At 39.5% G+C, this 26,161-nt stretch overlaps 1 protein-coding gene and 8 non-coding genes across 9 annotated transcripts in view; 8 read left to right on the top strand and 1 right to left on the bottom strand.

The window, feature by feature from the left end:
• The first annotated feature begins 5,576 nt into the window (after window positions 1-5,576).
• On the top strand, window positions 5,577-5,672 carry Trnay-gua. The gene is made up of 2 exons: window positions 5,577-5,613; window positions 5,637-5,672. It is a non-coding gene; the product is annotated as a tRNA-Tyr (tRNA).
• Window positions 5,673-6,220: 548 nt separating this feature from the next.
• Trnaw-cca lies at window positions 6,221-6,292 on the bottom strand. Its single transcript has one exon. It is a non-coding gene; the product is annotated as a tRNA-Trp (tRNA).
• A 1,717-nt stretch (window positions 6,293-8,009) lies between these two features.
• Trnai-aau lies at window positions 8,010-8,083 on the top strand. Its single transcript has one exon. It is a non-coding gene; the product is annotated as a tRNA-Ile (tRNA).
• Window positions 8,084-10,958: 2,875 nt separating this feature from the next.
• On the top strand, window positions 10,959-11,032 carry Trnai-aau. The gene has a single exon. It is a non-coding gene; the product is annotated as a tRNA-Ile (tRNA).
• A 728-nt stretch (window positions 11,033-11,760) lies between these two features.
• Trnai-aau lies at window positions 11,761-11,834 on the top strand. Its single transcript has one exon. It is a non-coding gene; the product is annotated as a tRNA-Ile (tRNA).
• A 348-nt stretch (window positions 11,835-12,182) lies between these two features.
• Window positions 12,183-12,256, top strand: Trnai-aau. Its single transcript has one exon. It is a non-coding gene; the product is annotated as a tRNA-Ile (tRNA).
• A 209-nt stretch (window positions 12,257-12,465) lies between these two features.
• Window positions 12,466-12,539, top strand: Trnai-aau. The gene has a single exon. It is a non-coding gene; the product is annotated as a tRNA-Ile (tRNA).
• A 721-nt stretch (window positions 12,540-13,260) lies between these two features.
• On the top strand, window positions 13,261-13,334 carry Trnai-aau. The gene has a single exon. It is a non-coding gene; the product is annotated as a tRNA-Ile (tRNA).
• A 3,482-nt stretch (window positions 13,335-16,816) lies between these two features.
• Window positions 16,817-26,161, top strand: part of LOC121603709 (polypyrimidine tract-binding protein 1) — a 265,540-nt gene continuing 256,195 nt past the window's right edge. Inside the window, exon 1 of the mRNA XM_041932849.1 lies at window positions 16,817-17,308. The gene's annotated coding sequence lies outside the window, so the exon portion shown is untranslated. The remainder of the gene's footprint in view (window positions 17,309-26,161) is intronic.

Below are 26,161 nucleotides of genomic sequence, written 5' to 3'. Positions count from 1 at the left end.
CACTTAACAATTTGGGAGCATTTGTACAGCTAAATTACTTTGTTGTTTTACATACTTTTCTCAAATCGAATGCAAGCAAATTGAAATTAAATTAATTCACATTTTTGAAAAGACAATACTCAATTTATCACTGATCAATTACCCATTTACAATAACACTATAACATCTTAAAGGACCTGAAAGCTTCTAATAACTTAGAAAAAATCTTAAGTTTATAAACTAATGCTTGGCAATAAGTGCACGTTATATAAATATTTCGATTTTAAGAGAAACCTCATTTTCGATTAATATCAACTCAGTTTTACACTTTTTTTTAATTTTGCTCAACTGTCGCATGGTTGACACATTACAAATCCTGAGCTTAATGAGCTCTTTCTCATTTTTGCACTGATGGTAGTTATTATTGACAGCAAACAATGTAGCGGGCTCATGTGCCATGACACGACACAGCGTGCTGGCCAGCGGGAACCGGATGAAAGAATTCATCTGGCGAACAGCGGTCCTTTTATTTTGCTGATGCAAAGTGACAAATGGAATAATTATTTTTAATCAGCTTAACACCTGATTGTGTCGTTGCATTTCTCGGCCGGTGACCCCTGGCCGGTGAACGGGTGTGGACCGCATCCCGTTTTCAAATTATGATGGGTATTTGTTGAAAACATAAATCCCTTTGTGAATGGTGCTAGTGGGAGGCAATGCAAATAATGAAACAATTATGAAAACGAAATTTAACGTCGGAAATCAAAAATTTATCAATGTTATAAAGTGCAAAGACAACATTTAACGTCTCATTATTTATTGATGGAAGAAAAGCTTGCTTGCAAATCGTTCAATATCTTTCATTCGCTGTCCAATCAATGATATTGTCATCGCAACAAATCTGTTTTTGATTAAATCTGTTTTCATATCAGTGGTTTCTTTCTTAAAAAGCAAAAGAAACCCATAGACATCACGGCAAATGAACATAAATTAAAAAAATAGATTTATCTTTTTGTCCAAATTACCACGAGCTCTGTGCCATACTTTACGCTGCATCCGTTCATACCAACGAACACACACACCATCATGCGATGGCTGTGAACGTAATTTAAAAAAAATGCATAAAATTTTCATTTCACTTCTAAGAACAGCTTACAGGCACTAGTAAGAGAGCAACGATGAATAAAGGTGAAGGATTTTCTGATTTAATCGTTTTTTTACAATTCTAATTTCTTTCACCTCTTGCCCGAAGCAAAGGATTCCAATGCGAGGAAGGCAGTGTAGTGTGAGGCAATGGGTTATTCGAAAAAAATAAAATAAGTCCTGATCCCTGAAGCATTCTAGAATAGAAAAGAAGTGAAAGGAAAGAGAGAGAGAGAGAGAGAGAGCCAGAGGCAGAGACAGAAAGAGAAACAGAGAGTGGAGGAGAGAATGAAATGGAAGAGAATGAAAGCTTGCAGGCCCGTTTCGGGTGTGGATCCTACTCATCAGGCCGACAGGAGCAGAATTCCTGAGCGATGAGCCTTTGATGCGGTACCCAACCAGAGCCAACAGCCGTACGATCGCAACCAGACGTATGGGAGGGGGCGAAGGCGGTTGAAAAAAGTGGCACAGGCAGTTGAAGGCTAATCCTTTGCCAACATTTTACTCATTAAATATGGAAAAGTTAATCATGGGAAAAACTGACTGACACATTAGTAACGGGTACGAACACGGGTGAAAGGTTTCCACAGCGGCTTGCCCCGAGGGCGGCTGTGATGTACCATTTTTTATGTACTGCACGACCATACATTGGTATGTGTACAAGGGAAGGCACAAACGGGAACACGGGTACAAAGACTGTACCGGTACAGGGACTAATTCCTTGATGCCTAGTTTGTGGCGAGGTTTAACTTCTCATTCTTGGGGCTCGTGTTGGTATATTTTTCTTTCGTACAAACTTCTCGTTACAAAAGAGGACCTGTTTACAAATTGTGCTCCGTGTTCCTGGGAAAAGTAAAAGAGGTTCAGTTCTCTTTTTTGACATTGTCCAGACCGCATACCTTGAACCTAACAAAGCATGCCGGCTACCGGTTGTGGCTTTTGGGAAATGGATAAAGAAAAGTAAAATGTACCAAACCCGTTGGTAGTTACGTTCAATTGGAAACGTTCGTACCCAAACGGAGGAAAGCCCTAGTCTAGTCTAAAGACCGTAGGGGACACTTTTATTGTCTAGAGGCTATGTACGGGGTACAGTGCCTCGGAAGAAAGATAAGCACAACGGTTCATGCGCTACAATTAATGGAATGAAATGCGCATTGGATGGAATTGGCAAGCAAATGAGGCCTCCCCCACTTGTTGCATGCTTTGGACATCGACATACCGAGACAAACAGGGTAGAAAGACTTGCTATTAGGATGTATGTAAAGGCTCTCGCAAGTAGCTAGATGAATGCAGTGATTCAATTCATTAAAAATAATTGAACCATTTCTAAACCACTAGAAACGAACGAGTACAATATTCCGGGTTAGGGGTTCAATTTCCATGCAATCGCTTCGGTTGCGGTGCGGTAGTTAAACTGTCTTTGGGGACCGGAATCTCTCAACCTATAGTACAAATAGTTTGAAGAGTTTGTACGCTGTTGTTCGTCTAGAAGCTTATTTTGCATTTGGTATGCACTTGTTTTTTTGGTTTGGTTTTCGATTATGATTTTGAGTTGTGCATTGATATACTGTGTGCTGAAAAGGATGGTCTTGGGTGTCCGCAATTCGAAGTAATCGCTGTATATCTTTGCGTTCATTTTCTTCAGTTCCTGTGAAATAATTTTACTTCTAAATCAACCTAAAGCAGCATCTAAAGTATTTGGGATTTGATGACATTATTGTCATTATTGTTGAAAGTATAAAAGTATCGATCTTAAAATTTGAAAAATTATTAATAATCACAAAGTGCTATGTGTAGAAATTGTTTTATTCACTTAATATTAGTATTAAATGTATTATTTGGGCAATTACACTTTAATCTCTGCAATCAACATAGCAAAATCAAGGACCATTCAAGCGTAATGGAATAAATTTACCAATTAAGACCCATTTAAGAAGATATTCCAACTGAACAGACGTGCATAAGCGCTTCAGCACCGATCATAGGGGATGATAAAATAATTATATTAAGCTAAAATGAATTTATACCTCTGCAACATATGATTATTGCCATAGTATGCAATCGTACACGAGCAATGATCGTACTATCACATACGGTAATGAAGTCCATCCCTGGCATCAAAGTGTCTCCCCGGACGATCTCGGCAAGATTTCTGACCTGCAGAGCAGCAGCAGCAGCAATCGGGACAGTGCGAGCAAGGAAACCACTAGAATTGTGCTCCATTTCGCGCCAGCATTAACTTATGCGAACTGTATAATTGCGTCAACGGTAACGACAACAGTCAGAGCCCACTGGTTCGCCCCAAACGATACCGTCCAATTACGGTAACATTTTACCCGCAAATCTCCCGAGATTGTGCTATCTCGTACTCATGCTCGTTCGGTAGGATAAAGTTTAAACCCCCTATCGTCGGCCTTCATCGTACTCGGAAGCGAGTTCTATGGTTCACGCTACTGGCAAGAGGGTCTGAAGCAACTTGCAGCAACGTCACACGGTCACACGTACGAATTAAAATTTGCGACCATGAATGGGTATTTAATTAAATTTACGATACAGTCGTCCGTTCGATGTGGAACGAAGTTACGTTTTAGCAGGAGCAGAATGATGAAGATTCGATTGAGGTGAAGAAATGAAACGACACAAAAATAATAATTCCACCACGAATTGGTTCTGGGAGTGAGGTGGCGATGCGGAACTCGTTGCATAAAACCCGTTCAGTAAATGTTTCAGCATTTATGCACACTGCTTTGTGTGCGATGAATGCGAACGAACACACATTGTGTCACCTTCAATTTAGATGCAAAATTTAGAAATCAAAGCCGATTTAACGAACGTTTTGTAACGCCATTGGAAATGACCGTTCGAAAACACCTGTTCCGACCACGGTGTGCACAAATCGGATGTGTTCGCGTTGTTCCGAGTTTGATGCAAGCCACCTGTGGTGGGACAGATTTTGAGACCCTCTCTTCCACATACACACACACACATACCCATAAAGGAGGACTGTGAGTGGATCCATTTTCCAACACCTTGTCGTGTACATTTGCTTGGCTGAATTGGGAATTAATTTGCTTCCCATCAGCCTGCGCAGGTGTGTATGTAGTGAACAAGTTGTGAATTGAAACGTCATCATGATCGTAACGGTGCCGCGTCATCTGTCATCAGTCGAATGATGGTGGGGACTGTGAGGTCACATGCTCCCATCATGCGAAGTTTTCAGCTTCACGGTGAGTTGGTTGATTCAATGAATGAATAATTAGTGCTTAATCTTCTGAATTTCAATTACCAACGAAACACGGAACGTTTTCGGTCGGCATAGCGAAAATCCTGTTTTGTTTCGCATTGTAACGTTCGCGTGTTGAGAATGTGTGTACGACGAAAAATCGTCGCTGTTTTTGTTTCCACATTCTGTCTGATGGCTTAATCCCTGCAGAAATTGTATCCCTTTACCAATCGCCAATCCAGTAGAACTGAACATTCCAAAACATTCAAAGGGTGGAAATTAAAGGAGAAAAGTCTACCGTACTTAATATTCTTGTCTGAATGGTAGGGTGCTAGATTATAAAGAGGCTGATCGGAAGCAACTACCGCTAATAGTGCACAGGAAGAATGCGATGCAAGTTCGATGCTAAAATGTGATGTTCAATAAAAGTTCCAACCGGAAGTGCTTATCAATATTTAGTAATTAAAAGTGCATTTAATGTAGGCCCCAATTTCCTGTTTTTTGTATGAAACAGTAAATTTAAAAGCATACAGCATCCTTTAAATTTTTACGTAACTTAATATCAATTAATAATGAAAATTTAAGCCTTTGAATTGAAAATTCGTAATTATGGTATAGTGAATATATATCCGAAATATTTAATAATATTTTATGGTGTACATACAATTGCACCTCACTGTAAAGACACGCCAAACTCCAGCTAGTACTTGCGCTGGACACCGCTTTCCGAAGTGTCCAATGGTGCGCGAGGCAAAGTTCTTAACTTTCAAAATAAAGAACATCTCTATCCATCCTGCAAATTACGGCCGTTTTCCATTTTCTTACTACAGCTACAAGAATAAGTTTTCTATTGAGGAAAATAGAAAATCCCTTCCTAGCTCGGCGTTTGCTGGTGTGTGTTTGCTTTGAATCTTGAACACGAGCGATTAATTATACTTACTTGCAGTTTTAAATTGATAAAACATTTAATTAACAAAACGCTGTGTCTTCTGGTACCAGTTGATAAGAAGATGCTTTGTTTAGCATTTCTTTAACGTACGTAAGGTTATATACTTAGGCAATAGAAGTGATTTCATCTTAATATTATTATGACAGTTCTTTTTGAAATGGATAGTTATAGTCCTGATTGATACACCTAATCGTTGGTGTATGGTGACTTGACAATAATAAAAAAAGAAAAGTCATCGGAAAACCTGTACCCCTACACTTCTTGCTTGCATCCATTCAACAGCCTTCGATAGCTCAGTTGGTAGAGCGGTGGACTGTAGAAGAGGAGAACATAAAACGAGAAATCCATAGGTCGCTGGTTCAAATCCGGCTCGAAGGATCGGTTACTGATTATTTTTATAGCATAATTCGGATGTTCGATTTGTATACACTGTGAGAAAATACTGCACTATTTCTTTTACAATTGTTACTTTTCTACTTGTAAAATTGGAAGATTTGGAATTGCAGTAAAAAGCTTCCAACCAACAAAGCCAAGTTTAAAGTAAATGTATGTGCTACAATTTCATTTATAATTAAAAACAAAACCATACATAATTTTATGGAAGAACTAAACGTAATAAATATTATTAGCTGGTAATTTTTAGACGTAGTACAGTAGCATGACTAACTTAATAATAAACTTACTATAGCATGTAGTACATGCCAGATGTCCACAATAATATCTTAGTAAGAAGCTTAATTTCGAATTTTATTATTATTATGTTTTATACGACATATGAATGCAATGTACAATATATTGGGTCGAAATGTATTTTTATTAGTGTATATTGGATAATTCAGTTTAGTAAAAGCACCATCAACAATAAAAAGTGCTTTTCTTCTTCCTGTTATGGAAACTGTTACGCTGCAGAATGTTCTAGGATAGGTTGACCCCGACGTGATTTGAACACGCAACCTTCTGATCTGGAGTCAGACGCGCTACCGTTGCGCCACGGAGTCTTGATACCTGTCTGTTACTGGTATGGCTACCGAAATGCATGTCTTTTACTGCAGTTTCTTAATTATAGACACCGCACTGCGCAAGCAAACAACAAATTGCACAATAGATTGTTGCATATGAAAAAATGCATTCGTGTTTTAGCTTGCCTTAACCAAAGAGCTAAATACAGCAGAGAACAAAGTATAAGTCGACACACCAGAGAAGAGTAACAGGTGGCATTGTAGGTTGCCTGGTAATCGTTGCCGATCTTCAGTAAAGGACCACCAACTAAGTGAAAATCAAACTTCTTCTGCCACACGCCTGCCCGCCTGCTACTGCTAGCGTAAGTTATAATCCAGTTTCGGTAAAGTGAATTTTAATTAAACTAAAATTGATTAAACACATCTCCAACACAGCAAACTGGGAAACACTGGGGGAGTTGCCCGGTCTAGAGGTTGAGAAGGAGACCGTTTGTAGCTGATAAAGATTACCGGACGTTACCGATTATTTTGCAACAGGTCAACAGGAAGCGTTTATTGTGTGTGGCACTCTTGGCACAGTGTGCAATAGTCGTAGGCGTAAAAGGAGTAGGATGATTATAAAGGTGCAATTACCGAACAAAAAATACGTTTTCATAATTTTGCTTTCGTCTTGCCTCTTTTACCCTTAAGTGGAAAGTTTCCTCGTACCCCCACCAACCGGTTCAGATGGCTCTCTATGCACGTAAGGAAAGTTTTAATTGAATTCTTCTATTTCTATACTTTTTTTCCTATTCGATGGTAAAATTAACAAACTGTTTCGCGCTTTTGGGTGTCTTTTAGTGAGCTTTATGATGCATTGAAGATGGTGTTCGTTGCTTCCTCTTTCCGGGGCGCACTCTAAACTGTTGGAAAAATTATAACAAACCGGCGAGCAGGAATCTCCGTTTATTTATTTAAATCTTCTCTGCACGATTCCGTTCCGAAAGAAAATTGATCTTTCCTTGTACTCTCGGTCCGTAGTCTCCCCGGTGGCTTCTTAACGTTCTCACGTTTGTTTACAGACGGTTGACTAATTTGCTGAACGCTGTGCTATTTAAAAATGTATGAAATTCCGGCCATTCCGGCATACTGTTCGGAGTTCGTACTTCACACTGCACTCGCGCGGCGGTACACTTCCGATATGCGTATCAATTATTCATGCTAATGAAACGAGGGAATACGCCGTCGGCATTGCCCGTTCGATTATGCTGAGCACGATGATGATCATTATGACGAGCTTTATCCTCGTTGTGTGAGTTATGATTTTTATGGTCCAAAGAAATCCACGGATCAATGCAAAGGTAGTGTGGCACATGATATATTAAATATGTATGACTTATGTTACGATGGCCGTCCATTCCCGTCATAGGTGGTTCGTAAGTTCAGTTACTGCATGAAGGGATTTTTATTTTAAGTTGTCTGCACATTACAGTGTAGGGGAATGAATCTGTTTGAAGGGATGAAAATAAATGCTCATGCTGGGCAATCAAGCGCGTACGATGCGATTGGTTATATCTTATCAGCTTATATGGATCGCATGAGTTGGTTTATACATAGAGGTGCTTATGAAACAAACACTGCTTATCAACTTCTCGCATCATGCAAACTTCGATAATACTATTATAATATGAAGCAATTTGACAGAATTATCACTACTTCAAGCGTTGATTATTTAAAAATTATAATGATAATTCAACTGACCTTCTTGATTACCAACGGCTCCATAGCTCAGCTGGTTAGAGCGTCGTGCTAATAACGCGAAGGTCGTGAGTTCGATCCTCTCTGGAGCCATTAGACAATTTCGTTTTTATTAAAAGTAAATATTGTAATTAAGTGAACCAACAAATTAAAAAAGAAAATTGTTATTGTAAATCTAGTCCTAAAAAAACATATATACGTATACAATGTTACTGTGCACAAAACCAGGCAATCCCCACCAATTACCGACGCGCCGTGAAGCGTGAAGCCTAAATCAAAGATATTCGATGATATTTGATAAAAGGGATACATCAAGGATTAATAATATCAGAAGGTGGTGGAATCTAGAGCATTTTGTGACAACTCGTCAATTGACGTAAGTTACCAAGAATTCAAACGTTGTGTTTACATTTTGTTTATTTAGATACTATAATTTATATACCACATTTTCCGATTATATATACTTTAAAAATATATATTTGAGCTTTGCGAGTACTTATTGAACATTAAAACATAGATTCAAGTGTGTTATTTCGTGTTATTTCTTGAATTTATTGTATAATTCATTGTGTTTTCGACATGTTTGAAGAAAAAACTAAGAAATCATTTATATTTCCTATATAAACATTTATTCCTTATTATCTACGAGACACATGGACAATTTAGGTGAGATTAGAACTCTTACTCACATGATTTTAAATTTCGTGACGAAACAAATCATCAAATATGTTGTTATTATATCTCATTTTTTTCAATAAAATCAATAGACATACAAAAATGCACGTAGTAACAAAGAAATCTGTTCTATTTGCTATACTTTGTGCGGAAACCAATGGTTTACGGTTTTAAAATGACGTTAAGTGTCCCTTCTAAGGCCCTTTTTCACCAGGTGTATTTTTAATCCACCTTAGGGTACATACAAAAACAATCAGTTTCACGGCAAATATGTTCCCGCCATGTGTGGGCGCGAGAGAATTTAGGCATTTCATCATACGTCATCGGATCATACAGGAAGACAGCTCAATACATACATTTAACTGTGAAAGGTTTCTACCATGTTGATTTTGGCTATTTTTTCACGCTTCACCGCGTGAATGTTACTTTCTAAAACAATTGTCTGAAAAAATGTTTACATTATATAATTTTCACGGCTAAATAAATTAATTACAAGGGAGGAATAAATATTGTTGAGTGATATAATTCACATCACACAATTTATAGTACAAAAGCCCAACTACGTTAGCCGTTTTATGTAATGTGGTTTTAAACCTACTTCTCGACTAGAAACATTCGCACTGTTTGTTAAAAGTTGACAACTTTTATTATCTCGAATTAGATATGCTTTAGTTCAAATATTTTTGCATCTGTCTTCAACAATATTGCAATATTGTCTATTGGGGTCCTAGAGGTATATATTGAATAAGTAAATAAGATTTAAACGAGACCAGCAATAAAACTTCAAACAACTCTTGGAAGACGTAGTAATTAAAACAAATGAATCGTGAAATTCATACTCCGATTATTATCCGATTTCAGAGATTTTCCGCCTGAAGACTCTCTACTGCAGTCTTATTAGTCCAATTATGGTATTTGCTATTATTGTATAAAGTCCATGTAGCATCGATAAATGCGCTAGAAAGGATAATGTTCAATGATATTCTACAAGGGATTCATTTGGACGTATTTTTCTTTCTACACAAATCTCTCCCTATGAAACGCGATTATAGTTGTTTAATTTGCAATCAGTAATTCAGCAATGCCATGTGCATAAAGCATTTCTCATTGTCGGGGTCCTATTAATGCTCTCGATTTGCTAGCCTCGATTTGGCTGTATGCACATTTTCGCTGCCTCCGCCACTTTAATATTTTTTTCAAATAGTTACGTTTTCGACTATTTGCCTGTTAAATTTAACAAACAAATATCAAATATCAAACTCTTAAAAGTAGACTGTACAAGTAATAAATTAATAAAGTCAATTCAATGAATGAAACAGATTGTTACAATCATTACATAAACATCTATTCAATAATAAATAATTTCGTAAATTTTTCACCTAAAGCCAAGGTGCCAACACCAAAATTACTCAAACTTTGGGGTCCTTTACGATTCTAGCCAGTTTTTTATATGGAGTTTGACAGTTGGATGCTGAAATCATGTAAACACTCCATACAAATCGCACTCAGAACTAGCCTGCGATTTTCAGTCAAGATTATTTTAGCCTCAAAGCTAGAATTAGATTCGAGTACCTGCTCAAACAAATGGCAACACAAGGTGGTGTTTTCATTTATCCCAAGACGCATTAAAGAGATCAAGTGGTGGAATCTAGAATCAAATTGTATGTAGTCCAGGTGGTCTCATAGCATGTTTTTTTTATAACTAAATTTGAACGTCCCTTTTTGATAAGACGGGTGAAAACTTCTGCTCAAACAGGCTTTCTGGTAGCTTGACGATTACACAAAACACTCTTAAAATCTTCATTCAGAAGCAGAAGCGATAAAATCAGCCTTTTAAATACATACACTTTGGTATAAACCCACCTGTATACTATACTCACTTCGATAACTGCTCGAAAACTGCTATGCAATGCAAACAGCTGACAGGCTGAAATTTCAGCCTGCGATCTAAAAACGGAATAATTCTCCAAATTATTTCAAAAGAACAGAACGGAGAGCCCCAAATAGTGGTGGTAAGATGGCGTAAAGGCGTCCACGATTATGGTCAGGACTCTACTAAGGCAAGAAAACACCGCAAAGCGGTTGTACCGAGAAATAAGTAGGTAGTTAATTAAATTACTCTCTCATTGACTCTTTTTTTTATCTCCCTTGCTGTCTAGCTTGATTTGTTTATATTTACTAGTACTTTTTTTAGAATTTAAAAAAGAAAATAAGGCAACAACTTGAAAACTATATTTCACAATGAACTTTAAAAACACCTACCCATGAATACTTAAATACCATGGCATCATATGGCTCCATAGCTCAGCTGGTTAGAGCGTCGTGCTAATAACGCGAAGGTCGTGAGTTCGATCCTCTCTGGAGCCAAGGAGAGATTGTTTTTAGATATATAATTAATGTTAATGATTTGTAACACATTACATACAGCTTGTGATTGTGATTTTGTGATACAGCTTAATAATGTGTATGTGAATAAAGATACGAAAACAAACATTTAATGAACCAACCAATAACGTAAGTAGGAGAGTAGTAGAAAGTAGTAAATAAATAGGTTAATTATGTTGGTTTTGGTGTGCTTGGTGGTATGTTGTGTGAGTAATGGTCAGGGTTTTCCATTGTACACTGTGTTGTATTCAATCAATGAAAAATAACTCGTAGAATTCTCTGCCACTAGCAGCACGCACACGGACGACGCGCAACCCCCATATAAATAAAAATACCGCGCTTTCTCTTTATCATCATTCTTATTTGATTGTCTTGTAATTTTATTTTTGATAACTAGTCCCAAAATGATCGTTGGAGGACGGTGACTGCAATTGGCCAGAGTTATTCCGCGAAATTATTAAAATATTTCTTGTTGCATACAATATGTCACATTGGTTTACATAAACTAGTAATCAATATTACAATCATTTATAGAATTCCTACCACGCTTTGATCAAATGGAATAAATGTTGAGATTCCGAGAATAAGTTCTACACAGCAGTGTTAATATGAACACACTAAGTATAAGATAAAATAAGTAGATTCTATAAATAACCGAATTTTTATTATCCCTTGATGCGACCTTTTATAAGCTTTGCAATGCCTATATAGGCTCCATAGCTCAGCTGGTTAGAGCGTCGTGCTAATAACGCGAAGGTCGTGAGTTCGATCCTCTCTGGAGCCATAGAATATGTTTTTATACATTCCAAGCTAATAATTATTGTTAATATAATCTCTCATAAAAAAGCAACAAAGACGATATTTGTCATGATCAACCACCCACCCACACCCCATTCAATAACAAAAATAGTGTTGAATGTTGTGTCTATTTTAGACACTACTACAATACACTCAAACCATAAATTTAATAATAACCTCTAAGAGTTGCCCCTACTCCTGTCTCTTTTATTTCTTTTTAGTTATTTTGATTGTTTTTTTTTGTAAACCATTTCCACAAACAAGATGGTAGAGGAAAGGTAATTGCACTTGTTTGATTTTATTTGAACTAGTACCTATTTACAATATGAATATAGGCTCCATAGCTCAGCTGGTTAGAGCGTCGTGCTAATAACGCGAAGGTCGTGAGTTCGATCCTCTCTGGAGCCAAAATACCGTTTTATTTTATTTTGTTGCACGAGAATTAAAAAATGAAATAATTTAAGGAATAATATTAAAACTAATATTTAGAGCAACAATTCAACGCTATACATATATACTTGCGACACAACAAGAAATTGGTAAATTATTCTTCACGCCAGTATTTTATAAATAAATTGTGCTTTTGCGTCTATTAGTAAGCTCAAAACTTTATAACAGACTCCATAGCTTAGCTGGTTAGAGCGTCGTGCTAATAACGCGAAGGTCGTGAGTTCGATCCTCTCTGGAGCCAGAGCTCGTTATGTTTTGTTTCAAAATATAACTTAACAATACAGGATTATTTTATTATCATATTCATCATTTCAAAAATACTTTTTTTGTGTTTTGCATTTTGATGAGCTACGTACTATTGTTTTTAAATAAATGTATGTACAACCTATGTAAAGCAAACAAGCAATTATAATCAAGAGAATCGTGAAACTATACATCTTCATTGTCATACCCTGTTGCTGCGAACATGAAAATTGTTTTAAATTAAATTTAGATGATAATGTGGACACCTTCATGAGCAACATTAAACACATAAAAAAATAACAAAGTTCTTAAAATACTTCAATTTTTTTTTAAATTTTGGTGCTACTACTAAACTTTGAAAGAACATGAAGACTTGTCGGATCTTTTTGCGGTAATGGTGTTTAATTTTATATAATTTAACATTTTAATCAAATTATGAGACTAAATTCTTGAAAAGATGTACAAAAAACTATACGTTTCATCTTTTCACAATAAAAACTCATCCACTATCACGAAGATTATCAATTATTCTTTTTACGTTCTGTCATTTTTCATCCAAGTATTTCTCGATAAAATTGTCTAGCAGGTTCATTTGGATCGCGTGCCAGACTTTGCCTACCCCTGGAAAAACGTATAAGATACTAGTATCAGGGTTCATTGAAATACATTGCGAGTGGTATCATGTTCCGTTGAGATAAATACCCCCGATAAACAATAGAGGCTCCATAGCTCAGCTGGTTAGAGCGTCGTGCTAATAACGCGAAGGTCGTGAGTTCGATCCTCTCTGGAGCCAAGGTATAATTATATTTTATGTTATTATAATATGTTTAATGATTTCATGACAATTCGTTGTATTTTCTGTTAAAAATAAAAACAACACTGATTAAAATATGTCGCTTTTTAGATTCAAAAACATTCTTTTTTTAACTCATTGGGTAATACAATATCCCCATAATTCTAATTGTATAAAAGTGTGTCAAATTTGTTGCTAACGCACAAACATCATATCCTCGCCAAACTCAAAAAGTCTTCTAGTACCACAACCAACCACCAGAGTGACCAATACTGCTCGAAACAAGCAGCTCGAACTATTTACATTTTACGCTGATGTACACTGTAGTATATAGCATGGTATACTCTAGGCTAGATATGTAATGCAATTTGTAGAGAACAATTGCAACTACAGACCGAGTTCATAAGCCACGAAGTTTTTTAAAACTTTTGTTACATTTTAAAGTATTTCTTTTAAATCTTCCCTTTTTCATAGTCGTTATCGTATATGTTTTGCGCACGCACTCTAGCGGTCAGAGAAGAACTACGTTATTCTATCTAATGGATTTGAAATAACGTTCCAGTGCTCTTAAATGTAAATAATTTAATGTAACGTCATTATGAGATCATTTGTTTCCCTTCTCTAATGTTTTCCTCAAATAGTTTCAAATTATACCTAACCTATCCTAGATCCATGTCCTTAATTTCCCTATTTCGAAACACACGGGGCATTTTCAACTGCCGTCCTCCAAGATTGTGAGAGTATGCGTGTGAACGAGACGGCCTCACCACTACCATCACCGCTCAAGCTGTCAAAATCTCACCCTGTCGCAAGGAAAACAGCCCCTTGCATTTTACACCCCACTGAATGTGTGTCTGGTCCTTTGTGCATTGTTTCGGTAGTAGCTAAACCACAATACGATTCCCGTGTAGCGTAGTCGCGTCGAATTTCAAAGTATAGAAATTAGCTAAAATGTAACCGTACTCAAAAGCACGAACCGTGTACGCTAGGTTTCTTCTCCCGTGTAAAGTGTATGAAATCGTTTTTGACGTATTTTCGCGTTATTGCCGGGCTCCGCCAGCATAAGGTAACGTCATGTGTGCAGTACAGTGGACGCAGCACGCATGAAGAGAGTATGTAGTTGTTTACTGCTGCTGGGATTAGTTTTGTTTGGTGCATCATTGACGTCATTCGTGCATAATGGTTAAAAAGCTACCAAGACTAGCCTCTTCAGGATATACGACCATTAGACGGACGTGGTTTAGCGAGCATGTGTGTTTCTGCTCGTACAAAACAGTGCAAGTGCTCTCATTAGTAGTGTTGGTAGTCACATTTGTTTAAAGTATGATTTAACTTGTCGTGCATCAGACGCGATTGAACGCAATCGCTCGGGTTGGAAAGGTTTGATTCCAATCCATACAGTTGGGCGAATTGAATCGTGTCGCTGTCCCGGGGCTACAGCAGCGAAAAAGTACACAATTTCCCAAGAGGGTGGACGTACGGTAGTGTTCGTGAGCTATCACCGGTTGGTGCGTCGGAGTGTGCGTACGCGTGGTGAAAAACACAGAGGCAAAACAATAATATACGAGTAACATCCTGCAGCAGGTGCACAGTGGGAAGTTTGGACGAAATGTTTTAACCTTCAATTCAATGTTTACAATGTTTGTTGCGAATCAAATACTATTTTTGAATATAAGTACATGGCATAAATTATGCAATTGGCAAAATCTTTCATCTTGGTTTATAAATAATTTTTATAAACAATCGGAAATATAAAATTTGTTTTTTTTTTTAATATTTTTGATCATAGCTGGAGACGCCTGGTTGTTTATGTAACTTTGTATGAATATTTACCATATTTAGTATTTATAAACCACTACTATTAGAACATTATATAAAACAATCGGCAAAAAAACCGTATACAAGTAACATTCACTTGGTGACGGAAAGTCATATCTTTGTTATCCAAGCCCACTGTTCACGGACCGACGAAGCCTCGGACAGAAGTCAATGTTGCAGGTTGAAAGTGAGCGTGGAATCGTGACGAAAACAAATCGGAGCCACATACCCCACCAGCGTTTGCGGTCCTTCACCCCGTCCCTGCCTTCTGAAGGTTTGCATCTCTTACCATCTTTTCATTCGTTTTGCAAAGGTAATGCAAATCAACAGGAAGAACGCGACCGGATTTAGATGACGTTAGAGACGAATCGTGCCCGACAAACAAAGGGTAGGGGAACGGTTTGGCGGATCGCACGGACGAGCCCCGCCAGTGCCAGTGGTGCGAGTAAACGAAAGGTCCGTGTGCAACAGGATAAACGAGCGAGACGGCGCGCTCACGTACATTGACGTAGTGCAGTGGAAAGCACAGCGCACGATAGCACCTGATAGCGCAAACGGGAACAAAGAAAGCCCACCAAACGCTAATGATATAGGCGCTATCGCGCGAGGGGGAAAAACTACTACGACGGTGACTGTTTCTGTGCTTGTGTGTTTCTCCCCGAAACCGTTTTGTGGCCACTTGTTGTGTGGAGTGTCTCTTTTGCGAAGGGTGTGATGTCTGAGCCATCGGATGAGTAACGAGTTACACCACACGGAGCGGTGGGCTGAAGGTGATTTATGCTTTGTCCCTAGCTAGGTGCCAGAGTGTGACACAAGTCGCGTTTCTCGAGGAGCAATAAAATTCACGTTTGTATCGCTTTAGTATAAATGAAAAGTGCTCGTGCGTGTGTGTGCGTGTTTCGGGACGGGAAGGAATCACATTACACAGCCCCGGGAATTTCACCCCATTTCCCAAGCGCATAGCAGCAGAAGTCATACCCATTCCCCTCACACGCGTCCCGCGGAGAACCCCTGTGTACTGTGGCTGTGTTTGCACCGGGGGTGAAGGTAGTATCGTTTTCACTCCCAGCCAGAGACGACTGCCTTCTTTGGTGTGTTAGTGTGTGGGTGCGTTTGATATCCCTTATCGCAAGGGTACACGCATACACCCGCATACAACGGACCATTAGCAACGGGTGCAGTCGAGAGCGAGTGAATGAGAGCGAGGGCGAGACAGCGAGTAAGAGAGAGAGAGAGAGAGAACGTAGAAAACGCAGGTTTGCGCCTCTCGCTCTGGCACATTAAATCTTCGTACTCACGCAACAAGCGGCGGGTGTGTATACACTACCACCAGCTTGCAGGAACGGGAACACGCACACCACTGCAAAACGTTCGTCTGACTATTCGTCCCCGGTTGTTAGTTGTCATTCGCAGTGGAAAAAATTGCACTCCTAGCTGCAAAGAAAGAAAAAATCAACCATGAGCAACAAGGTGCGTGTGTTTGTGAGTGTGTGCGATTTGTCCGCAAGTGAAAACAATGAAGTTTAACTAAGAAGATAAATACTAGCGACACAAAACAGTGAAAACTAAGCTTCGATAAAAAACAATTCATCTGTATCCCTAAATGTATGCAAAGTAGTAGTATTCCCATTTTGTTTGTGTTGTGCCGTGTACAGTGCGTCCTGATACACATTTACCTGTAGCTTCTAGCGAATGGGGGAAACATAACTCCGTAAAGAAACAGTGAAAACTTTGCAAGAAAAGAAAAAGCAGTACGTTACGTTTATATACTAAAGGGGGAAAATCCCTTCCTTAGACACTCCTGTGCGTGAGACACGCGTATTGTTAATGCAAACGCATTGCTTGGGTGCAATGGAATTCAACTTTTAATGATCCTCCGCCTCATCTGCGCTTTCCTTGCGAGACCTGCCTGTATTGTAGTCGGCTGGCAGTTCGATGCCTTAGTGTTGGTGCGATTCGAACCACACGAACCGGGACTCGTCGCACGGTGAATGTCCTTGGCGGTCTGTGAGTGCTTGTGTGTTGGTGTGTCTGTGCAGTAATTCCGCACATCGAAACTGTTGCTAGGACGGGACAGGAAATAAAAAAAAGTACATCATTCATACCGCCCCGAATCAGGTGTGCTCTCTTTAGAACCAGCTTCCTTGTTACAAGAGGTAAGAGTTTTACGTTGTATTGTTACGACTTTGTATTATTCATATTTTTTATTTCGATTTGCATGGGGCTTAAATGTTGTTTTGTGTTGCTCCGCAATTGTTGGTGTATTGTAATATGTTTGCATTGCCTATTCATTGGAGTTGATCTATTTTTTATCCAATATTTTATTATAGTATTTGCTTTTTATTGTGTTTTGTTGGAATCATTACTCTTAAGAATTTTAAACACATCATGTTTAGTTCTTAGATTTATTTGTTAAAATGCTAACATGTTTACAAAAATGCAAAACTTTTGTATTTTTTTATTATTTTAGTTGTTAAAAATAAATCAGTTAAATTAATTTCAGCAATCATAACAACAAAAAAAGGAAAGATAGTTTCATCCACACATCTCCAACAACTAACAACTTATCGTACAGCACCCTTCTTACCGATGCAAATCTAATCTGAAACCGTCCCCCAGCGGCATCCTCTGATGCGATGTCTGCCCCACATCCTTTGGCGCATTGGGAAAACGTAGCAAACCTTCATTCCATCCTATAACTCAATGACCGATCGAAAATCGAGGAGAGGTTACAGTTGCGGTGAACGGCAGGTGGACGGCAGCAGCTGTGTGAGAGACTTTTGTCCTTTGTGTGTTGCGCATGGACGCAATTGTCACCCTGTTGCTTGCCGGAATGTGGAAGTAGGCTCGTTTGAAGGCCTTGCTTGCTCTTTCAGCCCGCCATCCCACCGCCCACTGCGCCAAAGCTACTCATTGTGCCTTTAGGGGTCGGACTGTGGGTGTGTCGACTTGTCAACCGGATCGTCGGTGCCGATTATCCTGCCAGTAAAGCGAATCAATATATATATCTGCCCGACAGCATCGGCCAACCGATGTTGCTGTTCACCTCATACAAATAACCTCCACCCATCCTTTTTTTTGCAACGGAGCTAGTGAGATTCCTGGTGGAAATGACTGGCGACGGGTTGAGCTTTACCGAGTGTTTCGCAGTCTGACTCGTGTATAAAAAGGGCGGCGTAGGGGACACGATGGGATAAAAATAAAGATCCCTTTGCCGTGTTAAGCTTCATCCCCACCATTCTCCTGTGTTAGCTGTCGGAGCGCACCCGGGTCGATTCGCTTTCTGATGGGAAAGATTCGCTTGACGATGGTGGCATCTAATCGATTGACTTCTGGGTCGAACCTCGCCAGCCAAAGGGGTTTGTTGCGTCGAGGCACTTACCGAACTCCGAGCCTTTTGATGTCTCAATTTGGGGCGCCTGGGTGAGCTCGTTCTTTTCTGAGGTAGTATAGAGGAGTTGTATGCCTTTTTTGTTTTGTTTTTCGATTGGCTCGTCCAACCACCTTTGTTGGAGGTGAAAAGTTTCCTCCTAAAATACAAAAACCCGCATGAAAAAAGGGATGTTCTTTTGCGTGGCAATATGGACGGTATTACCATTACCTTTCGTTCCAGTGCTCTCCGCGTCCTGGTGAACATTGGTTGTGATTTTTCCTTTTCACATCGTATGGCACACGCACCGTTTATACCTTTACAAAGTTACACTGCACAAAAATGCTGCAGTCGTGATTATTTTTTCATACATTAAACACACAGCACAGTTTTTGGTGGATTGTTCACATCGCGTTTGAGCACAGAGAAGCAGCAAAAACTGAAAGGTAAACGAACGAGTACGCACCCGGAACACGGTTACATTCGCATATTCTGTGCCATCTACGGAATTCGGCTTTCTTTTTTTTTTGGGGAAATGCCCTCACAGTACCGTGGCTCATAAATCTCAGTATCATGCATATATCAATTTCCTCCGCTGTGTATCCCCGCCCGTGGAGGGGCTGTGTGGTGTGATGCGGAACCAATGCTGGGCACCGAACGACTGAACCAGCGGTGTGTTTGAGCGGCGGCTAGTCCGGAGCGTCGAGGGAAGGCTAACATTCGACTCTATTTGCGTGTACACATGTTTGAGTGATTCGGCGAAGGTCGGCGAAAAACTCCATCGTTATGCCGTAAGATTACATTAATTATTCACCGGTAGTGTGGAACAATATGGTAGAGCAGGGAATACGGTCGTAACTTGTAAGAAATGGTAGCACCACCGTTGCCCGTTGGCAATGTGAGGCAAGAAAAAGGTAAACATAATGGTGGCGGTCGGGGAAAAAAGTTGACTTTCACAAAAAGGATATTTTAGAGCGAAACAGCGAAAAAGAAAATGCACTAAGGGAAGGAGATAAAATAATGCTGGAGGAGCAAAGTTCTTGGCGAATGAAAATTGTAAGCGTATTTGTTTTAAAACACGTTCTGTATTTGCTTTGGTTTTGTGGGCGCATTTGTGATCGGAAATATGTTTGATGATGCTGTTGGAAATGGTACCGCTTGAAGGAATACAGTTAAAAGCAAAACGGGTAAAAAAGTGGATTGCTTGCAACGGTAGAAGGAAGTAAAACATACAAACTGTGTTAAGTGTTTAAGATGAGAAAATTGTAGCTAAATGCATAGCCATATCATCTCGTCTACCAAGCTTCTGTTTAATATTTTATTTTAGCATATTATTGACATTTTCTAGAGTTTTATCAATAGTCAAACACTAAATCTTCAGATTGCTGTATTTTTTCTGGAGCAACAAAAGTGTACGATTATTAAATATTAAATGTCAAATGAATTGTAAAATTTTGCCATACATTGCTACAGACTGAATGAAAAATAAACAATTTACAAATTATAAATCGATTTTTACATATTTATTTTTCGATTAATTTCCACCAATTAGGATAAAATTTTCAACAGGCATGTCTAGAATAATATAAATAAACGATTTTTACACATCGTTCAATTCCCGCAATTAAGAAAAAAATTCAACAGGCATGTCTAGAATAATACATTACAATAAAGCTTTGAGCTTTTTCTACTAAATATATGCACTTAATATATGTGGTCAGCGGCAAATACAAACGCAAGTAGTCCTTGATTCTAAAAAGGTTGGTGAGCGCTGGTCTAGGGTACCATACCCTTTTCAAATATTTAACAAAATAGCAATATTTTTCCAACTTTAGACAGAAAATATTACTGGCCCCTGGACAGGTCTTAGATTATTTTTAATTAATTCTAAAATATCTACTCCTATTGTACACCACGTGTTAAGTCAAAACGTTTTAAAAGCAATTGAAAACATCATTTTGACCAGCATGAAGTTGTTTTTTTTCTAACCTGAGACCTTCTATGCAAAAAATGCAACTCCGTTCTATTGAAACATTTCACGTGCCGCCCTCGTTTATGCATTTGAGCGCTATTTGTTTTTTTTTTTACTCATAAATATATCTTGCGATTGCGTCTGCTGCATTGCGTTATACGTCAGCCATACTAAAAAAACTGCATTTTTATCCTCATCCAACGGGCACGATGACAACACGCGTTTGGCGTTCGATATAGGTAGATAATACCCGTGCGACCGCGATGATTGAGTCAATTTTAGGTGACTGACACTTAGGGTGGGGCAAATATTAAATGAAAAAGAAAAACAGACTCTAAAGCTTCACACTTTTTGAATGATCTCCCGAGGGTGGATATTCTATTCTATGCGAACGATAACTATCAGTAACGGTTGTCGAATTGATTGATCAATATTGTTTGCACCATTTCCACGCACCAAAGAGACCACCACGCACAATGGTAAGAGGCATTTGATGGGGAGATTTTGTAAACTAAAATATGAGATGTTAATTAAAAATTACTTACTTACTTACCCTTACTTACTTGTAATTAAATTAAAACTATGTTCCTTTAAACATTATTTTATGTTTATCTCGTCTCTTTGAACATTTAATTGATTATTATATTTTTTACGCTGTACAATAAATACGAAGACTGGAAGCATTATATAGTAAACCGTTTTGTTTAGATGCCTCCAAAAAAAAATGTGATAAATTGTTTAAATCACGAATATTTCATAGTTGATGTTAGATACATCTTATTATAACTAGTCTACGGGTGCGGCTTTATGTAAATAACAAACATAATCTTTATTATTGATAGATTTTGTTTTTTTTTTTGGAGAGAATCTCACTTCAACGAATCTTCGAGTTTGGCGTTGTTAGACATTTTACGATCGATTGGTTTAGATAAAATCAATATTGTTCCCAGATCTGATCAATACGCTCTGGTTCGTGTATAATATACCATACTGCAAATCACCATCCTGTACCTCAATTACATCCAGCACATTCAAATACCTCATCAGCAAACCCAATTGATGGTCGAAGATTTACGCTGTATAGGAGAAATAAAACTAGATACCCCACACCCATCATCCCATCGACACTGTAGGGTCAACCGGCGACGACACGTTAACACGCCCGCTCCCCCAGACCACCTCCAAAGTTATCACCTCATCACGGTAAAAACGGTCGGTAATTTACCATAAAATATCATCATCCAGCATCTCAACCCGATGACTGGGCCGCAACGACACAGCCCCACATCAACCGTTCGTCTCCGGATCCGGGGTGCCCTCTTTCGCTCATAAAGCCGAGAAAAATGATATCCAAGATGAGACTAAGGAAGATAAATCTATAGTAATTTCCCTCCTGGTTGGCCCCGGGACCAGCCTCTTCGGGCCCGGCCCACGATCAAACCCGGAAACGAGGTGCAACCCACCGCATCGAACCCCGTTCCATGTTACGCTCGGTCGAAATCGAATCAAGCGCGAAAAGTAGCGAACGATCTCACGTGTGGTGAACACACACACGCACACACACCAGGTAGGATGGTAGGGTTCGTTTCGCTGGATTTGTTTGTGTCTCCCGGCGGGAATAGACGTCCGTGGAAAGGTGCCATTTTTCTGTTGCTCGGTCTCGTTACGTAGCCGAAGGGGCGCGTCGAAGCGCCATTTCTTGCTGCATCACTATTTTTATGCTATTGCTTTGGCCACCCTTCCCCAACCTCCTCTCATCATAGATATATTGGACTGGGGGTATGAGTGAATTTTCGCGTTTAGCTTGAATTTCAGGCTTACCACCGTTCAGTTACACAAGGCATCCTGAATAAAAAGAAAAAAGAAGCATATTCGTTTTCCCCACCGGTATGGAGTGGGGAGGGTTGAAGAGTAGCAAATTCATCCCAAGGTATAAATAAATAGTTTTGCACCTGAGCACTACCACTGCCAAGGTGGTTCAACGAGGCAGATCGGCCGGATGGCCCATATCCTTAGCCGTTGCTTAGCCGGTGGCGCTACTCTGCCAGTGCGGCATTGTAAGTATAGTCGGTGGTTTAGTAGTCTTTTCCACTTGCCCCAGTACACACACACGCTCTCTTTTACACAGTGCTGTTTGGGTTTTAGTGTAAAACATTTATTTTCCCATGAATTTCTAATCATGCTTGGCCGGTGGGGGAAAGAACGGCCAACCCATTCTAGGACCATGCTGGCGATAAATTATTAACAATTTCATTTCTCATTCCAATAACGATTACGAACAGTGGATTCGGTGTAAGAAATTGGTCTGTTTCTGTGAAACTCGCCAGCACAGGTTCACAAAAGCCCGGTAAGGCCCATAAGAATGCTTCTCGGAATGAGACGGGGGAGGTTTTAGTGGTGGAGGCAAGCTCTTAACCTTTTCATCAGCACCGATGGAAGCTTTGCTGTAGCTGTTGACCATTTTCGGATACTTATATGGCATTGCTCTACATGCGTACAACGAATAGGAAAGGTTGTTACAAAGCATCCAGATACGCTGTTTTGCTACATTACATTACATGTCCATACTACCTTTCGGCGAGCGCATTCTTTCTTTGTTTCTTTGTGACAATGCAGTCACGCATACAGTCACACTGTTGCTCTTATCGTTTCCAGAAACGAATGCATCAACGTTTCATATATTTTCCAACTATTCATTTCTTCGGACACTTTTAGCCGGTGCCAGTGGTTTTGCAGCTTTCGTTTGATGTTGCTAATCCTTTAACCTTCAGTTTGGCTGCCATCCTTTCAACAGTGGTTTTGTGGTTTACAGACACCATTACCCGACAAAATCCCTGACAATCTTTGGCTTTGAAGATGTATGCCGTTTCTTTCTTCCCGCCCAAGCAGATTTGTTGGTGGTTGTGCGGGTGAGGAGCTGTAAGCGACCTAGGTAAGTTCTTCACTTGTGACACATTTTGTAGAAGAATTGAGGTTTAATCATCCACCTAATTCTAATTCATCCGAAGCAGGAAAGAATCTCTTTACAACAATAAATGTGTTTTGTGTATCTGCCAAAATTGATCGCATTTAACTGAACAGTGATTCACGAAGCAACATTTTAAAAATCATGTTTAAATAATTATTCCAAGAACCTTTCCTGCTACTATCGCAAATCCTCACTCGCCTGCTGTAAGAATAATCTTACCGAAAGTTTCCTTTTTGCGGATTTTGGCCCCGTAACATTAAGCCATCTGATGCTTTTTGGTTCGGGTGAAAGGAAAATGTTGACTCTAGACTAAGAAAAACATTACACCCAAAATGCGGACCCACGAAGCAACAACTTTTCCGTCCGTCCAACCCTTAGCAGTGCTTGTGGCGTTAATGGTTAGAGGGTATGGGTTAGTTTAGAGCTGGCCAGAGCTTGCTTCATTCACATGGCATAGAGTGTCTATGTTGCAGCGCATTGCAAAGTTTTAAGCCAAGTGAAATATTATATTGTTTTCACTGTTCGGTGAGTGAATTCGATGGGCTACACTTTTATTTTTAGCAAAAACTTCAAAACACACACATACAACATCGTGTTGAGGGTTGATGAAAAAAAACGATATGGTTTGAGGGTGAACATTGAACATTGAGATTTTGGAACGGTACGGTACGAGATTAGCAAAGTATTTTCAATCTGAGATTAAATTAAATTTTGACGAAATTTAAGAGCAATAGAATTCAATCACACTTACAAAAGTTGTTGTGCCAGTCACAGATAACGTCATTTACTGCAGTTCACGAATCGATTGAACTTTCCATGAATCTATAACAAAATGTCTTTGAAACTAATATTAGAGCCCTTTATTATTATAGCCAGTTTTTTTGACATAAAGAGCCAAAATCTATAAAACTTCGGTCTATTTTCACGATAAGATTTAACTTGATAAGCCAAGCCGATGGTGCCTATTTTCTCCTAGAACCGTCAGGGGTCCTAATGCGGCTCGTGAACCGTATTTTGCTGATCACTCGGCTAAGACAATTTATGCACATTAAATATTAAAGCATTCCATTCAACTTGCTCACCACTCTATCCCATCAAATGTCACTACTTCCCCAAAGTGTTCAAATTTAATTCCACTTTTTCCTGCTATTCTTAATCATAAATCTCCCAGTACACACTGCACGACGGTGTCGGCTTGTCACACAAATCTTACCTACCATCCGAACCACCCCGAAATCGGATCCATTACGGCATGCTTTCGGTGTGAACAATTAATCTTGTTCCAACCAATATCCCACCGATACACCTGCATTACGGTTGGATGGCTTTTCGTTAATATTAGCAAACCTTCCCTCCGTTCTACCTCTACCAACCATCGACGCATCGATAATCATACCCCACTAAAACGTCACCCTAACTGGCTGTTGCTGTTGTGCGTTGTTAAACTGTCAAACAATCGTGTCGTAAATTGTGACGGCAAAGTGAATTGTCACAACGGTGGCTCATTTAATTGCTACTACTTGGTGCGTATTTGCCCCTCTACCATGGAGGCGCATGGAATGTGCGGGAAGTTGAAAGCCGCCACAAGACGCGGGCACTAATCGGACGCAGGATGCCACATCATGAGGTTTTTTGTTTTGTTTTTGTTCATTTCATTTTACAATTCGTCCATTTTTATCTGCTAATCCCTTCTCTTTACTTGCAGCATCTTTCCCCATATCGCTCTTGTATATATCCTATCCCACCCCAACATACCTTCCAACAGTCCTCTCCATTTGCTTCGAAAGTGGTCAGAAGCAAAATAGCTTTTAATGAGTTTTTATCGATTCCGGTCGAACGGATTTGTCTTCCGGCGCTGGTTGGTTGGGGTTTTTACCCCATCCTTGCTTCCGATTGATCCACCTTTACCTGGGGCGAGAAAGTGGGGATCGGGAGAGACCACCGGGGAGACTTAAATCACAATTTACGGAATAATTATTTGTCGTTTAATTGGATTACCGTCGCCACCAGTTAGCGCTGCGTGCTGGGTAGAAAGCCGTGCTGTATTTTGCTGCGTGCTGTGCCTTTTCAATGCGTTTTGTACATTATGAGGGTGAGCATGTATTTCCCGTTTTATTGCTACCACTCTATCACCGGACACCATTTGTTGCTTCCAAGCACAATTGCTGTTACAGTTCTTTTTTTGTTTTGTTTGTGTGCTGCTGCGGGGAAAATCCTTCCTATAGGACGCACACGTAGGATCGTGTGTCGGGATGTACGATGTCCTCCATCCTCCATGAGGATAACGTAGTGGGGTTGGCGGAAGTGCGGGTTCGCAATGGTTGGGATAAACTGTGAAGGATAATCACGGTTGAGTAGCATGCAGATAAATGCACCCGACGCTTTTGCAGTTGTTCTAGCTAGTGTTTTGCTAGTTTATTTAGCGTGATCACTTACGACTTTGCGCACAGGTAGGTCCGTACACAGTTCCACTTCTAACATCCGATGGACGTTCAGCAAATATCCATTTAGGTCAATTGGTGCCCCGAAGCTAAACGCACCCTCCGTTGATCTAGTTGGTTGGTTTATTCAGATTTATATTTATTGCTTACAGGTTGGTTTGAGATTGAAAACGTCCAGCACCATCGAGCGCTCGGCGAACGATAGTGGGCTGAGGGCAAAGAGACTATGGCCACCAGCGTTTCCTATGTTTGAATTTA

Source organism: Anopheles merus, chromosome 2R (assembly GCF_017562075.2).
Source record: "Anopheles merus strain MAF chromosome 2R, AmerM5.1, whole genome shotgun sequence".
NCBI lineage: Eukaryota > Metazoa > Arthropoda > Insecta > Diptera > Culicidae > Anopheles > Anopheles merus.
This window is presented reverse-complemented; position numbering and strand designations above follow the sequence as displayed.